Source organism: Bubalus kerabau, chromosome 18 (assembly GCF_029407905.1).
Source record: "Bubalus kerabau isolate K-KA32 ecotype Philippines breed swamp buffalo chromosome 18, PCC_UOA_SB_1v2, whole genome shotgun sequence".
In the NCBI taxonomy this organism is placed as follows: domain Eukaryota; kingdom Metazoa; phylum Chordata; class Mammalia; order Artiodactyla; family Bovidae; genus Bubalus; species Bubalus kerabau.
Genome location: NC_073641.1, coordinates 12,841,319 through 12,857,377, shown reverse-complemented (window position 1 = coordinate 12,857,377; position 16,059 = coordinate 12,841,319). Strand labels below are relative to the sequence as shown.

General features: G+C 39.9%; 1 long non-coding RNA gene across 1 annotated transcript in view; it reads right to left on the bottom strand.

Annotated features, from left to right (window-relative positions):
• Positions 1–1,990: 1,990 nt before the first annotated feature.
• Positions 1,991–16,059, bottom strand: part of LOC129632988 (uncharacterized) — a 69,476-nt gene continuing 55,407 nt past the window's right edge. Inside the window, exon 4 of the long non-coding RNA XR_008704786.1 lies at positions 1,991–2,587. This is a non-coding gene — a long non-coding RNA (uncharacterized LOC129632988). The remainder of the gene's footprint in view (positions 2,588–16,059) is intronic.

Below are 16,059 nucleotides of genomic sequence, written 5' to 3'. Positions count from 1 at the left end.
AAAGGGAGAGTGCCAAATTTGTACATACCCTCTTTGCAAGTATCTGGATTACCCTTGAATTATACATGCATATGGTAGACCTTAAGCAAACTAGCAAAAAAGAAAAAAAAAAGAAAATACCCTAAGGTTTGAGCTACTATACAAGAGACAGTTTTCAGTTTGAGTCACCAAATTAATTATATGTTGAAGCAAATCATCTATCTTCAGAAGAAATAATAGATTCCAGGATATCTAAAACAAACCATTCATAACATCCAGGGTATAATCCCAAAATTCCAACCATATAAAGAAATGATCCTTACCAAAATAAAGAAAAATACTATCACAGTGAATGAAAAGTTAGGAAACTTCTGCTGAGAAATGAAAGCTATTTTTTTTTAATTAATAGAGAACTAAATAGAAATACCACAACTTAAAACACCATAATTAAAAATTTTAAATCCACTGCATACGTTCAGTAGTAGGATGGAAAAATACAAATGAATCAGATAACTTTAAGACAGATAAATAGAAACAATCCAATCTAAAAACAGATAAGAAAAAAGCTGGGGAAAACGAAAAAGATTCTCAGGGACTCATGGACATGAAGAAGAATAATTACTGGAGCCTATTATACAGAGTGAAGTAAGCCAGAAAGAAAAACACCAATACAGTATACTAACGCATATATATGGAATTTAGAAAGATGGTAACAATAAACCTGTATACGAGACAGCCAAAGAGACGCTGATGTATAGAACAGTCTTTTGGACTCTGTGGGAGAGGGAGAGGGTGGGATGATTTGGGAGAATGGCATTGAAATACGTATAATATCATATATGAAACAAGTCGCCAGTCCAGGTTCGATGCACGATACTGGATGCTTGGGGCTGGTGCACTGGGACGACCCAGAGGGATGGTATGGGGAGGGAGGAGGGAGGAGGGTTCAGGATGGGGAACACATGTATACCTGTGGTGGATTCATTTTGATATTTGGCAAAACCAATACAATATTGTAAAGTTTAAAAATAAAATAAAATTAAAAAAAAAAGAAGAAGAAGAAGAATTAAAGGTCTTACATATGTATAATTGGAATTTCATGAGGAGAGAGACAGAATAGACATTTAAAAATAACAAAACTGGAGAAGGAAATGGCAACCCACTCCAGTATTCATGCCTGGAAAATCCCATGGACCGAGGAGCCTGGTGGGCTACAATCCATGGGGTCGCAAAGAGTCGGACACGACTGAGCGACTTCTGTGTTTTTGAAGCTCAAAGGGATATGGGCCACTGAAAAGGATATAAACCAGGGCAGAATTTCTTAAAGAAGTAACAGATTAGTTCGTTACAACATCAAGATAAATGGAATTGAAAGAGAGATGCTACCAAGAGAGTTGGGCAGTACTGCTTAAATAATGCTCAAGAGTTTCTATTCTTAAATTGTTTCCTCTTGAGAGAAGATGAGCAGCACTGGGCCCACTCACCTCTGCCTTTTTTTGTTCCCCACTTTGGTTATGTGTTGTTACTTTCAGAATTGCACTTTTTTCACCTTGTCATAATAGCTGCCAAAGTGTGTTTTTATAAACATGGGGTTCTAGAGCGCTGGCTTCCTGGGGCAGAGGAAAGAAAGAAATGCGTGTTGTACAAAATAAGTACGTTCATGTGTTGAATAAAATAGTTCTATTATTGAAAAAAAAATAAAAATAACAAAACTATAATGCCCGAAAATCTTTCAAATTTAGGATAAAGACTTCACTTGACCAGTCCAAGAAGCTCAGCAAACTCCAAATAGGAAGTTTCACTGGAGTCACATTGCTGAAAACCAAACCGAAGATAAAAGAGAAAATCCTGATAGCAGTCTAATAAAAATATATTATACACAGGGAAGCCAGGATGCAAACTCAATGACTTTTCATTGGAAATTCTAGAAAACAGAAGAGAATACAACAAATAAAACATTAACCCTAAATTTAATATTCAGTGAAAATATTTTTCAAGAATAAAGACAAAGACATTTTCATTTAAAAAAGAAATTAAGGGAATTTATTGTTAGCCGATCTGCACTGTAAGAAAAGCTGAAAGAAATTCAACTGTACAAAAAGGAATATAAAATGTCAGAAGTGGTTTACACCTGGTTAAATATCTGAGTAAATGCAAAAGACATTTTTCCGTTTATTTCTGTGAAATGCCTAAGTATTTACAAGAAACACATACATTGTCTCATGTCTCATAATGTATGTGGATGATACATACAATAATTATAGCACAAAGGATAGGAAGGCAGAAAACAAACTCACACAGTTACAAGGTTTCTACATTTTATATGAAGTGGTAGAATATTAACTCTAAGTAGTAGACTGTGAAAAGTTAAGTACAGATATATCTTGTTTTATTGCGCTTTACAGATACTGCATTTTTCACAAGTTGAAGACATTGTGACAACCCTGCAACAACTGACAACTTGCTTAAGCAAGTCGACTGGTGCCATTTTTCCAATATCATTTGCTCGCTTCACATCTCTGTATCCCATTTTGGTAGTACTCCAAAAATTTTTAACTTTTTCATTATTATTATATTTATGATGATGATCTGTGGTCTTTGATATTTACTGTTGCAAAAAGATTATGATTCAGTGAAGGCTCAAATGAATGGTTGGCGGTTTTTAGCAATCAAGCATCTTTAACTAGGTATATACACTGTTTTCTTCAACATGAAGTATTTGTACAGTTGGTAGACTATAATATAGAATAAACGTTACTTTTATACGCATTGGGAAACCAAAAACTTCATGTGACTTGCTTTATTGTCACGTTAGCTTTATTGCAGTGGTCTAGAACCTAACCCACAATATCTCCAAGGTATGTGCTGTGCTGTGCTTAGTCGCTGTCATGTCTGACTCTTTGCGACCCTGTGGACTGAAGCCTACCAAGCCCCTCTGTCCATGGGGATTCTCCAGGCAAGAATACTGGAGTGGGCTGCCATGCCCTCCTCCAGGGGATCTTCCCAACTCAGGGATAGAACCCAGGTCTCCCACATTGCAGGCAGGTTCTTTACCAGCTGAACCACGAGGGAAACCCAAGAATACAGAAGTGGGTAGCCTATTCCTTCTCCAGTTAGATCTTCCTGACCCAGGAATCAAACCTGGGTCTCCTGTACTGCAGGTGGTTTCTTTACCAACTGAACTATCAGGGAAGCCCTTTAATCTCTAGAATAGCCACCAAAAACAGTGTAAAGAGGTATAACCTAAAAATACAGTAGATGATTATAAACATTTTAAAGATAATGCAAATACTACAAAAGAAGAAAACAAAGGAAGAACAAAGAAACAATACAAAAATAATAATAAAATGGTAGACCTAAATTCAACCATAGCAATGGTTTCCTTAATTGTTTACAAACTAAACAGAGATAGTCAGAATGGTAAAACAGAGACCCAGTTTCTAGAGATGTAGTTTAAGTATAGAGAAACTAAGAAACAAAAGAGAATCTGTCCAAACCATAAAACAGAAATAAAGCAAAACAAAATTAGACTTGTGAAGAACACTTGACAAATCTGTACAAAGTCTGTGTTTGAGAAAACAATCTGTTGATTTTCTGAACTTTATCATTCAGAGTAGCAAGCACAATTCACTGATTTTAGCCAAACGCCACAACAATTTTCTGTATTCAACCTACCTCCATATAACTATTATTAATCTACACAGGAGTGAGACATCACTAGTATTATTCCCTTCCTCCTAACTTCTCCTTGAGCAGATATGCTTCTTCTCTTATCAAGCCTAATCATCAGGCAAGGTGTGTACACCAGTTTTCTCATGCACAGTCTCAAAATTCTTGACCCCAGAACCAATTCTTTACTTGAACAATACAATCTTAGTTGCATCTTGAGAGGAGGCAGGAAAAGTGGTCTCTGATTGACTCCTGTTTATGAACTGAATTGTATCAAGTAGCTTTCATTTTCATGATCTATTTTTACCATTTTCTAGATAGCTAGAAGTTTAACTTCCTCTAACTGACAATCATTTTCTCCTCCGCCCACACAATTAATTAGATGTGATTCTCACGGAGGTCTCCTCTGCTGAAACAATCCATAACCTCAAGATGATGCCAATGTAGACTAACAACTTTTCTGTTATTACTACAGTGAATTGGGTATGGCAATCTAAATGTAAAAGTCAACTTTAAAAAATCTTGAGGGATAGAACATCAATGTTTTGGGCTTGAATAAATGTCTAGCAAGGGGGATTGTTGATTTGAAGAACTGTTCCCTTAGAACTAATGTTATGATAAATGACAATCTGAGGAGACACTAAAACCTTAAAATGTGAGATGCACGGTATGAGATTCATTATATGGCAGGCATAGATATTAAGCTAATTTCATTGTGCAAAGCTATATGACCATTGTTTTTCCTAAGCAAAATGGCTAAAAACAATGTCTCCTCTTTTGTTTTGAAAAGATGAGCTGAGAGTGTTGTGGAATGAGTGTGGTTTGATAACCATGGTAGCCATATAAAAGTCAAACATAGTGGGGAAAATCAAACAATGAAGAATGGTAAAAGAGAAAATGCAAAATTCCTACCTTGCCCTTCTTGGTCTCCTTCTGTCTCTGTCTCTCTCTGTCTTTCTCTGCATTTCCCATGCTCTGCCCATAATCCTACTTGTTAGAAGTCAACTGTATTAGCAGTTTCTTGGCTAGCTTCCAGAAAATTCTGTGCATGTGCATGTTATCAAAGCCTTCCCTTGCCTTTTGAGGATAAGCTTTAAAAAATAATTGTAGATTTATAGAAAAGTCACAGAGAATTCCCATATATCCCTTCATCTAGGTATCCCTATTGTTAACATTTTACAAAATCATGGTACATTTATCAAAACTAAGAAATTAGCATAGATTCATAACTATTAATTGAACTACAGACTTCATTGAGATTTCACTCATTTTTTCACAAATATCCTTTTTATTGTTCGAAGAATTCACCCTGGGATTACACTAAGTTGACATCTCTCCTAATCTCCTCTGCTCTGTTTTCTCGGTCTTTCCTTTTTTTTCTTTTCCATTATCATAGACAGTTACGAGAAGTACTGGTCAGATATTTTTTAGAATGTCTCTCAGTTTGGATTTGTCTGGTGTTTTTCTCATGACTGCACAGGTATTACTGGTTTGGGAGAAGAAAACCACAGAATTGAATTGCCCTTGTCATTACACGATTTCAAGGGGCTCAGATGGTAAAGCGTCTGTCTACAATGAGGGAGACCTGGGTTCAATCCCTGGGTCGGGAAGATTCCCTGGAGAAGGAAATGACAACCCACTCCAGTACTCTTGCCTGGAAAATCCCATGGATGGAGGAGCTTGGTGCAGGCTACTGTCCATGGGGTCGCAAAGAGTCAGGCACGACTCAGCGACTTCACTTCTTCACTTCACTTATCAAGATACTATCAATATGGCTTATCACTGGCGATAAGACTGTTGACCACTTGGCTAGGGTAAGGTCTTAAAAGTTTCTCCTCTGTAATGTTAAAATTGTTCCCTTTCCATATTCCATTCTTTGGAAGCAGGTCACTAAGTCTAGCCTACACTCAAGGCAAAGAGAATTAAGCTCCGCCTTTTGAGGGAGTGATACCTACATTTTTACTTGGAATCCTTCTTCTGAAGAGAAAAATATTTCCTTCCTTCCTTATTTATTGATTTATATCAGTATGGACTCATGTATTTACTTTATGCCACTCTTCTGAATATATATAAACTCATTTTATATGAATAATTCTGAAACTTTTTGAATCACATAATCCATACTTTCTATATCAGCCTCAATAGATTTTTTAACTAGCATTTAATATTACATTGTAAAAGTGTTTCATGTTTTACTTATTTAGTCCTATTTTATAAGATATTTAAGTCTGATTAATTTTTGTTCTTATCCAAACAATGCTTGGTGAAATTCCTATGTATATCTTTGTGTATTGCAGATCAATATCAGAAAGATAAGTTCCTAACAATGAAATTTCCGAGTCAAATGTATGTGAATTTTCCAGTGTAATAGATATTATCCAATTGTTTTCCAAGAGTTCCATCAAATGGTACTCACAAACAGTTTTGAATAGGTCACGGCACATGTAGCAGGGGATCTGCTTTCTTCTTATAACTGTGGTGCATGGCCACCTTTCCTAATTACAGTGGGATGTTATCTTTGTGAAAGTCGCTCAGTAGTGTCTGACTCTTTGCTTCCCCATGGACTGTAGTCCATGGAATTCTCCAGGCCAGAATACTGGGGTGGAGAGCCTTTCCCTTCTCCAGGGGTTCTTCCCAACCCAGGTATCGAACCCAGGTCTCCTGCATTGCAGGCGGATAGAATCTGTAGATGTGGTATTAAGATATGTTCTGATGGGCAAAAATTGACAGATTGCAGCCCGAGAAATAACTTAAGGCTTGGTATAACAGAGCAGCAGAAAATAAAAATAAGAGAAAAGTAATCAGGAGGAGAAAAAAAAGCACACATGTAAACACATACACGGGCTTTCCTGGTGCCTCAGTGGCAAAGCATCTGCCTGCCAATGCAGGAGACAGGGGTTCCATCCCTGGGTCAGAAGAATCCCTGGAGAAGGAAATGGCAACCCTCTCCAGTATTCTTGTCTGGAGAATTCCATGGACAGAGGAGCCTGGTGGACTACAGTCCATGGGATCACAAAGAGTCGAAAACGACTCAGCAACTAAACAACAACACATACACATACACACACACACACACACACCCAGAAAAGAGAAAGAGAGAGAATCAAAGAGATTACAGTTAATTGGCACCAGGATGTGACAAATCGGGAAAACTGACCAAGGTATGTTCTTGAGAAATTGTTTCAAGAGCTTCTTGACATAAGATTCCAAGAAAATGGAATAATCAGCTCCAAATATAACACTCAACCTAAGAGTCATGGAAAATAGATGGGGAAACAATGGAAACAGTGACAGACTTTATTTGGGGGGGGGCTCCAAAATCATTGAAGATGGTGACTGCAGCCATGAAATTAAAAGACGCTTGTCCTTGGAAGAAAAGTTATGACCAACCTAGACAGAGTATTAAAAAGCAGAGACATTACTTTGCCAACAAAGGTCCATCTAATCAAAGCTATGGTTTTTCCAGTAGTCATGTATGGATATGAGAGTTGGACTATAAAGAAAGCTGAGCACCGCAGAATTGATGATTTTGAACTGTGGTGTTGGAGAAGACTCTTGAGAGTCCCTTGGGCTGCAAGGAGATCCAACCAGTCCATCCTAAAGGAAATCAGTCCTGAATATTCATTGGAAGGACTGATGCTGAAGCTGAAACTCCAATATTTTGGACACCTGATGCAAAGAGCTGACTCATTTGAAAAGACCCTGATGCTGGGAAAGATTGAAGGCGGGAGGAGAAGGGGATGAAAGAGGGTGAGATGGTTGGATGGCATCACCGACTCTATGGACATTAGTTCGAGTAAGCTCCGGGAGTTGATGATGGACAGGGAGGCCCGGCGTGCTGCAGTCCATGGAGTCGCAAAGTCAGACACAACTGAGCTACTGAACTGAACTGAGCAGTCAGCCTTAATATTCCCCCCAAAGAGGCCTAAGGTACTAGGCCTTGTTTTTTGAGGGGTTAAAAACTGAAAGTCAAAGTGTTAGTCACTCAGTTGCATCCAATTCTTTGTGACCCCACAAACTGTAGCCTGCCAGGCTCCTCTGTCCACGGAATTCTCCAGGCAAGAATTCTAGAGAAGGTAGCCACTCCCTTTTCCAGGGGATCTTCCAGCCCAGGGATCGAACCCAGGTCTCCTACAACCCAGGGCTACTTTGTATTGAGTCACTAAGAAGCATATGAGGTTAGGGCACTAATCATTTCAATTAAGAATTGAGGGTGACTTCTTTACCATCTGGTGATTCTTTACCAGCAGGGAAGCCCCAAAATTGAAAAAAGTGATGATTAAAAAAAAAGAAAATTGAAACTTGGGCTTGTTTTATTCAAGAGATAGTTAAATTCTAAAATTTTGCTTTATTTTGTTTTCTTTCCCTCCTCAAATGGGCTCATCCCTAGAATTTCTTTCATCTTAAATCTTTTGGCAGATGGGATGCCTGTCTATGGTGTCAGATGTTGCCCATGAATGAGACTTGACATGACCTCCACATCACATTCAAGAGAGGAGCCTCTTCTTTTATTCCTTGGAAAGCACCTGTCAAGCACCTTTTATTCCTTAGGATCGTAGTGCAGAAGGGTAGTGTTCATCTTAAAGCCTCTGCCTGGAGTTTTCCCACCGTTTTTGCTACAAGTAGAGTTCCCAACCTGCCCCTGCACCGGGGTCGCCTCTCCCATGGCACAATAAATATGAATACATCTGTAACAGACAGGCTGCCTCTTTCTTAATCACAGGTTACATCTGCTGACTTGTTTGGGGTTGGTTTGTATTGAGTCACTAAGAAGCATATGAGGTTAGGGCACTCATCTTTTCAATAATGATACAGAATCTCCACGTCTCTCAAAGAGATATCAAGCTTGGGAGTCATTCATTTTCATTACCCTTTCTCCCCATAGGAAAACCTCAAGAACATAGTTTATGTACTTAAAACAATAAGCTGAATCACTGTTGCTATTTAACATCTTATTAGAAAATGTTCATTCTTTGTCACTATGCCCGAAGTCAATGCAGCAAAGGAAACAATTATTTTAAATAGAAGAAATAAATGGAATAATACCAACTTGCAAACAAATTTTAAATTAAAACAATCCCCTCTATGTTCTTTTTGGACAGCTCTGCCTGATCTCCCAAGAGATCAGTAGGTACATGACCTCCTATTTTCTGTTTGCACAACATGGATCATGGAGGGAAGAGGGGATAAAATAACATCCTTGCACCAAAAGTTTGTTCTCTTCAGTTTGCAGCTAATATATAATGAGTTTGCAACCCATGGATTTTGTAGGCTGTTTCTCTGTGACCTAAGGAGTCACAGTGACAATTCCAAAGGCTATATGAATTTCTTTTTAAAATAAAATAGGGAGGGGTTGCTAAGGGTGGACAATGGGAACTGAGCTATTTCCATTATCTTATTTTAAGAAAAACACTAATGAGATGACCCAGCTATTATTGACCCCTAACTTCAGAAACTCATTTGCAAGGAGCTTTCCATACCTATCTGGATGGGAAATGTACTATCGCTTCTCTTCTCTAGGAGGTTATCAAGAAACACACTTTACAAAACTCCCAAAGGACACATAATCATTCTTTCAAGATAGCAATTTGGCTGTAGCAGGTTTCTGCCCATTCAGCTAAGCCCGTCTGTGAATGGTAATGGAGATAGCTAATGCCTTTGGGTTTTCTGGGCATTGGGGAAACTTACCACAATATGTGATTAGGAAGAAAGAGCAGAAAAAGCTAACTTGTGGAAGCCCAACAGAAAATACACTAACAAATTAGTCAACACAATATATCACTGTGCCCTTTGGGAATAGGGTAGGGGATAATTTTCTAATGTTAAGAATGTCATAAGTCTGCCAAAGTCATAAATCAGCATGACTTTACAAGGGCCTCTGGAAGGAGAGAGGGAGACCCCATAAGAAAATGACAGATGCTCATTTATTTCCATGACCTTTTTTTTTTTTTAACCTGTTAGCTCTTTCATCTCAGTCAGTATATGTAGTATCTCCTCCACTTCCCCAACAACAACAACAATGAAAAGATTCTTGACTGTCATACCTTGGATTGCCCCTCATCTGCTAAAACATGGCAGAATTGATTGTACAAAAACATTTCAAAAGCCTGCAGTTTTTGAAGCACACCAAGGCCGGTAAGGGCTACCTAAGAGAGGAGGTAAAGGCTTTACCACTCACCAAAATCTGGATCCACTGCATCCCTATGCTCCCCCCCAGGGGTCCCAGCTCTGAATTCTCCCAGGAAGCCCCCCAGATCTTTCCTGCTGCCTCCAGACCTTTGTCCTCCTGTCTGTCTGGAACTGCCTGGAGTGCCCCTCTTCTAACCCCATCCTCATCTAATTTGAATTCATTCCTCAGGGACCCAGCTCTTTCCAGTTGACAGGCCTTTTCCTCTCATCCAGCCCACAATGAGTTCCCACTTTTCAAATTCTTACTGTTTTTATAATCTATGTACTAATATTTTATGTGTATACCCATGTATTGACTACTCACTACATAGTAGGGTCTATATTAAGTAGTTCTATACACTATCTTATTTAATCTTCACAGCTACCCCAATCTATTTTCCATTTGAGGAAATTATGGCTACAGAGTCAGTGAGCAGCAGGGATGGGATTTGAACCCAAATCTGTCATCAGTCAAGTCCATGCTCTTTCTCATATTCCTTCCTCTGGGCCACCTCACAGTATACTTGCATTGGACACTCTTATATCTTATTCTACGTGCTTGTGCCTGACCCAGACAATGGCATTTACTTCACTAGTGAATGGGGATCACATGTTATATTTGTCTAGCATGGAGCAAAGCATGCAGTAGTGCCTAGTATTTGTGAATGGATGTAGAATGAATGAACGGACATATTTCTTTAAGGTTCTCAAAGGCTAGGCTTTATAAGAACAACCCTGACAGACTGTGGTGGATGGATAGGGAAGAGCAGAGGGGCAGCGATGTGTGGAAAGAGTCCATGACAGTGAACAGATCATCTTGCTTGGGTTCACTGTATTTCCCTTAGACCCTCAGTAACAAGTAGGGCCATGTAAAACCTGGCACAGAGGCAGTGTCAGGAAATCCCCAGGAGATGTACCACCGCCACCACGAAAGTAGTATGACTGTGGTCATCGTTGCTCCTGAAGTTTCTCTGGGGAGCCAACACTCCTTCAGCCAGTCAGCAGCAGGACAGGATTTCAGCATATAACTGGAATCCCTTGCTAAATTTTAAATGGCTTAGTTAGATCATTGGAAACTAGTGCCAAATGAAAGTCTTTTTCATTGACCTGCTATTAGGAGGCCATTGCATTATAAACCTTCAAAGCTTGAGCCATAAAGTAATTTCAAATGCAGAGCCAAGAGATGAGTTCCAACATGTAATAAATAAAATTTAGAAGAAGCGTAAAAATTAAAAGGAAGGTCAACTAGTTTGAATGGCATACAGATTTAACGTTAGTGCCACAATCTGATGGAAAACCTCAGGATGTGAGGAGGTTCATGTCAATTCCATCATTGCCCTTCATAGAACCTCAACTAGATTACTTCGCCTTGCTGTGCCTTAGTCTCCCCATTTGTATGAGGAAAAATGCAATCTCTTTTGTTCTCCAATTACCTTCTTGATGTCATCTGAGATTCATTTGATGGCTGAGTTTCCTTTCCCAAGTCTCATGTAAATATACACAGTGTTTCTATAAACCTATCTGCATGTACATCTCCATTATAAGAGCATATCACTCAGGACTTTCTATCAGGGCAACCAGCTCCATTAAAAAAAAAAAAAAAAAAAAAAAAACAGAATGGGAGGGTAGAGTTATTTTCAGAGTTAGAGAAACGGTACAGAAACAGGTTCCAGATAAACAATCTGCTGTTTATCCATTAAGCCTTGCTACTTCCCTTTCAGAGTACTTAAAGAATATGATTCTATCTTAGATCTCATCAAAGAGAGCAATACTTTTGCAATGACTTTTAAAATAACTTGAGAACCTCCTTTCTTCTCACAAATTACTGTAATTTTCATGTCAATTAAAAATTGGCAAAATACTTAATGTATTTCTCAATTGGACAAAATGCCAGAAAAACAGAATCCAAGACTCACTAAAAAAGGGAAAAACACAAGGCTCTCACTGAATCCCTATCCCCAACGCACTAGGCCAGAGCTCTCTTAAGTTTTAGGGCTTTCCTGGTGGCTCAGATGGTAGAGAATCTGCCTGCAATGCAGGAGACATGGATTCAATCCCTGGGTCAGGAAGGTCCCCTGGAGAAGGAAATGGCAGGCCACTCCAGTATTCTTGCCTGGAGAATTCCATGGACTGAGGAGCCTGGAGGGCTACAGTCCATGAGGTCACAAAGATTTGGACATGACTAAACGAGACACACATGGAGAAGGAAATGCAACCCACTCCAGTACTCTTCCCTGGAAAACGCCATGGACTGAGGAGCCTGGTAGGCTACAGTCCGTGGGGTTGCAAAGAGTCAGACACGACTGAGCGACTTCACTATCACTATCACTTCACTATCAAATGACACACACATACTCTTCAGTGTAAAATTCTCGTGTCTGCTTCTCATGGATCTCCTCTTGCTCTCTCCCCATTGCCCAGCTGTCTGAAGTCTCTCCTGGTCCCCTCTGGAAGTCAACTCCTTCATCCCTTCTCTTTTCTTTGCTTGTTGCATCTAACATCTGGGGTGGGGGAGGGGTGGGGCTGGAAAACAAGAGACCCAAGACCATTAAGATTAGGACTAGTTCCAGGGCTAGAGGGAACCTGAACTGCCTCCTTGAGGAAAGGGCATGAATGGGTGTCACCTGCTAGTTACTAGGCTCTAAGTCACAGACTGGTGAGGCTATTATTAGATTTTTCTCTTTCAGAATAAGGAAGATTTGCTCCACTTATAAGGCAACATCACTTAAGCTTATGTTTCAGCTTTGGGAGAAGGAACCCCTCCTGTTCCTTATCTAGTTAGCTTTTACTCCACTGGGACTGTAGTTAAAGCGTTATGCTGGGACAAGTAATGAAAAGAGCCCCTTTCCTGTAAGGCATCTTTGATAAGATCCTTCATCAGACAGACACCGTGACCCAGTCAAGCAGCAATGACCAGTCTAGTCCTACACATAAAAATAATAGAAAGTAGGGACAGGAACCTGAGCTTGGCCAAGTTGTAATCTAATCTTTGAGGCTTTGCTAGTAAATAGGATAAAGTCCTTTGGAGACCACACTGGGTGTTAGGGAATAAAATGGTTCCTTCTTCAAAGAAGCAGCTAGAATGGAATGATCCCAGGCTACATCCTGAAAGGCTATACCCTTTGGGACTCAATTACAGTCATCAAAATCTCTATTTTGGAAATGAATTATTAATTGTAATGATGATACTAGACCTCTCATTTGTATCTGTTCCTCAAATCTCACCCCTGAGTTATGCCCTCCAGGATGCCTTCCAAAATCCCTCTCCACCTTGGGTTAGATGCTGCTCCTCTCCCCGCAGCCTCCATCTCAGAACTGACTTACTGTACACATCATACCATATTATTGTGCTTTTTCTCACCTGGAAGCTCCAGTTCCATGAGGAAAGGCTTATATCTTTCAGCTGATAACTTTAGCACCAAGAATTGTGCCTTTTGTGCAGGGTACATGTACACTATATGCTTGAATGAACGAGTAAATGAATGAATGAACCCCTGTATCTTCCATAACATAGCTCCGCCTCTGACCAAAGAGCTAATCTAGCATGTTCTCATAATCCCACAAGGGTAGGGTATCGTGACATCACTCTAAAAAAAGCCAAAAGAATCAGCAGAAGCTATACCAGTAGAGTCCAAGGAGGGTATGCTCCACAAACAGGAAGTTCCCCCTGAGTGAAGTAGCCCAGAGGTATTTTCTTAGCTTCCCATTGGGCCAGGCCAACCCTAGATGGGGAGATGATCTATGATCTTGAAAGCACATCCTTCTTTGTTATGGGGACCCAAAGGAAACAGGGTTGGGCTATGGACCGGTCTGGTCTCTGGACCGGTCTGGTCTCCAAAGCCTGGGAGGGTAAGATTGATGTTCTGTACTATGGCTCCAAGGACAATGTGCTCTGTTCTTTAGCACAGGGTGAGCCTCCCTAGGACCCACACAGGAATTCAAGCTCTGCACTGTGAAGTTATCTTATGCCTTTCCTGAGCTCTTAATTCAATTTTCAGTAGAAAAAAAGAAGGAAAGAAAAAACAGCTGGCATTTTCCTTTGAGGGCTCCGAATAAAACCCAGAGCTACCTCGTGCTGCTAGGGGATAGGGGAAAGATGATCTACTGAACTGTAATGGTTCCTTAAACTAACAGGCCACGGAGCCACAGGAGAAGCCATCTAGGAAGGTATATTTTCCTTAGTCCTTCTTTTAAAGGCATACAAGATATTTTTTTTTTTAACCACATGAATTCTGTTTTTAACATGCATAAAAGCCTGAAGTTAATTTTTATGAGCAGAACTTAAATCCCTGAAAAACAGGTTTGGTAAAAATCTCTGACAAGACTTGAACAGCAAGATTGAGGGAAACCTCAGGGGGAAAAAAAGGAGACATTTTTATGTCCTTTGTACATTTTCCCTACAAAGGCAGGTCAGATTGTTAGTAAATAATATTTAAAAGACAAAAAATGTTGCTTAACAACTTAATTCCAATCCTCCCATGGAAAATGCCCCCAAATGAGTAATTTCCTGAACTTAAATGGGTGGCTACAAACCATCAGAACCAATCACTCTCAGATTAAGATTTTTCCTCATTTCTTTTCTTAAAAATGTATCTCTTATTATTTTAAAGATAAATCAATAGCAAATGTTCAAGAGCTTTCTGGGGTTCTGATGTCATGCTGAAAGAATATTCCATATAGCATACCATCAACTTCTGTCCCCCTTTCCAACCCCTAAAACATTTCACCCAACTGAGATTTCCTCTTTATCTTCTTCAAACTTGCAGAAGGTCTGAAATGGCTAACTGGGACTTCCATATGCATCATCCTGGGTCTTGGCTTAGTCTGGCTCTATACATGTAAGTCAATGAAAACAAACAGATCTAAAAATTCTTTTCTCTTAATTTAGCCACATAACTGATTAGTATCCTTAGTTTCAACAAGCTGTTTAACTCTAATTTTCCCCTAATAATCTATGGTTTCATTGACATTATTAGGGTGATCAAATCCTCTTCACAGGTTCATATCTGTATAAGCACATTGTAAAAGGACTAGCCCTAGGACCTAAAGGCAGATGATTTCTTCTTTTCCACTCACTTTTTCCTTACTCCAAACCCAAAAGAGTGGAAGGCCAAAATGTGGAATCCTGGCTAGACTTGAAGAGTCAGTCTACCATATACAACATTTCTGCATGCCCTTCGCACTGTTAGAATAAACAGTGGTTCAGGAAGTCAGCAGCAGCAGACAGCTGCAGTCAAGCAGTAAAACTAAGAACTCAGAGCCAGGACACTGGGTCCATGTCATGGCACGAGACCCAGGTCAATGCCCAGGGCTTGCATCCAGCCAGAAACTGAGACTCAGACTCCCCTCTATCTCCTCCACATCCTTCCATCCTCACGCCATTTCTCCCTACCTTTGTTGACCTTTGCTGACCTTCTCTACCCTGGAAGCCCAGACCCTAAACAGGCCGTATCTAGAAACTGCCTGGCTTGTGGCCAGGATGTGAAATATTTTAAACACCTAACCCACCGCAAGAGTGGTCAGTGGCTTCATTTCACATCCACCCTGAAGCGAGGACCCAATGGCAATAAGCCTTTAATTACAGCATTACTCCCAGGATGATAGGAGGATTTCCTTACGGATTGGGGAAATAGGAGATAGTGTTAAGCGTCTTGGAGGAATACAGGTTAGAAGCGGGAAGTGCAGCTTGATCCAAATGAAGGATTGTCCTAAATTCTGCCGGACCAACCATGGCCACAGCAGACAAGTGTGTCTGGGTGAGCTGGGCCATTATGGAAAGGCAGTGATGACTCTCCTTTCAGCCTGACTGGAGAAGCAACCAGTATATGGCATGTGTACAATATCCTTTTCAAATATTAAAAAAAAAAAAATCCAATTTACACATTTTCTAAGCATTTCTCTCTTGACAACAACTGATCACATTAGAATCCTGGAATCCTAAAATCTCAGCTATCATTCATTCCAACTTTTTCATTTGACTTTTTCATAAGGTCCAGAGAGATAAAGTGATTTCTCTCAAATTATTAAAGTTTCCTGTTTCCCTAAGAGTGCTGCTGCTGCTGCTAAGTCACTTCAGTCGTGTCCGACTCTGTGAGACCCCATAGACGGCAGCCCACCAGGCTCCTCTGTCCCTGGGATTCTCCAAGCAAGAACACTGGAGTGGGTTGCCATTTCCTTCTCCAATTCCCTAAGGGTATAATAATACAAAAAGGTTATTAACCTATGTCACGTGGAGAAAGGAGG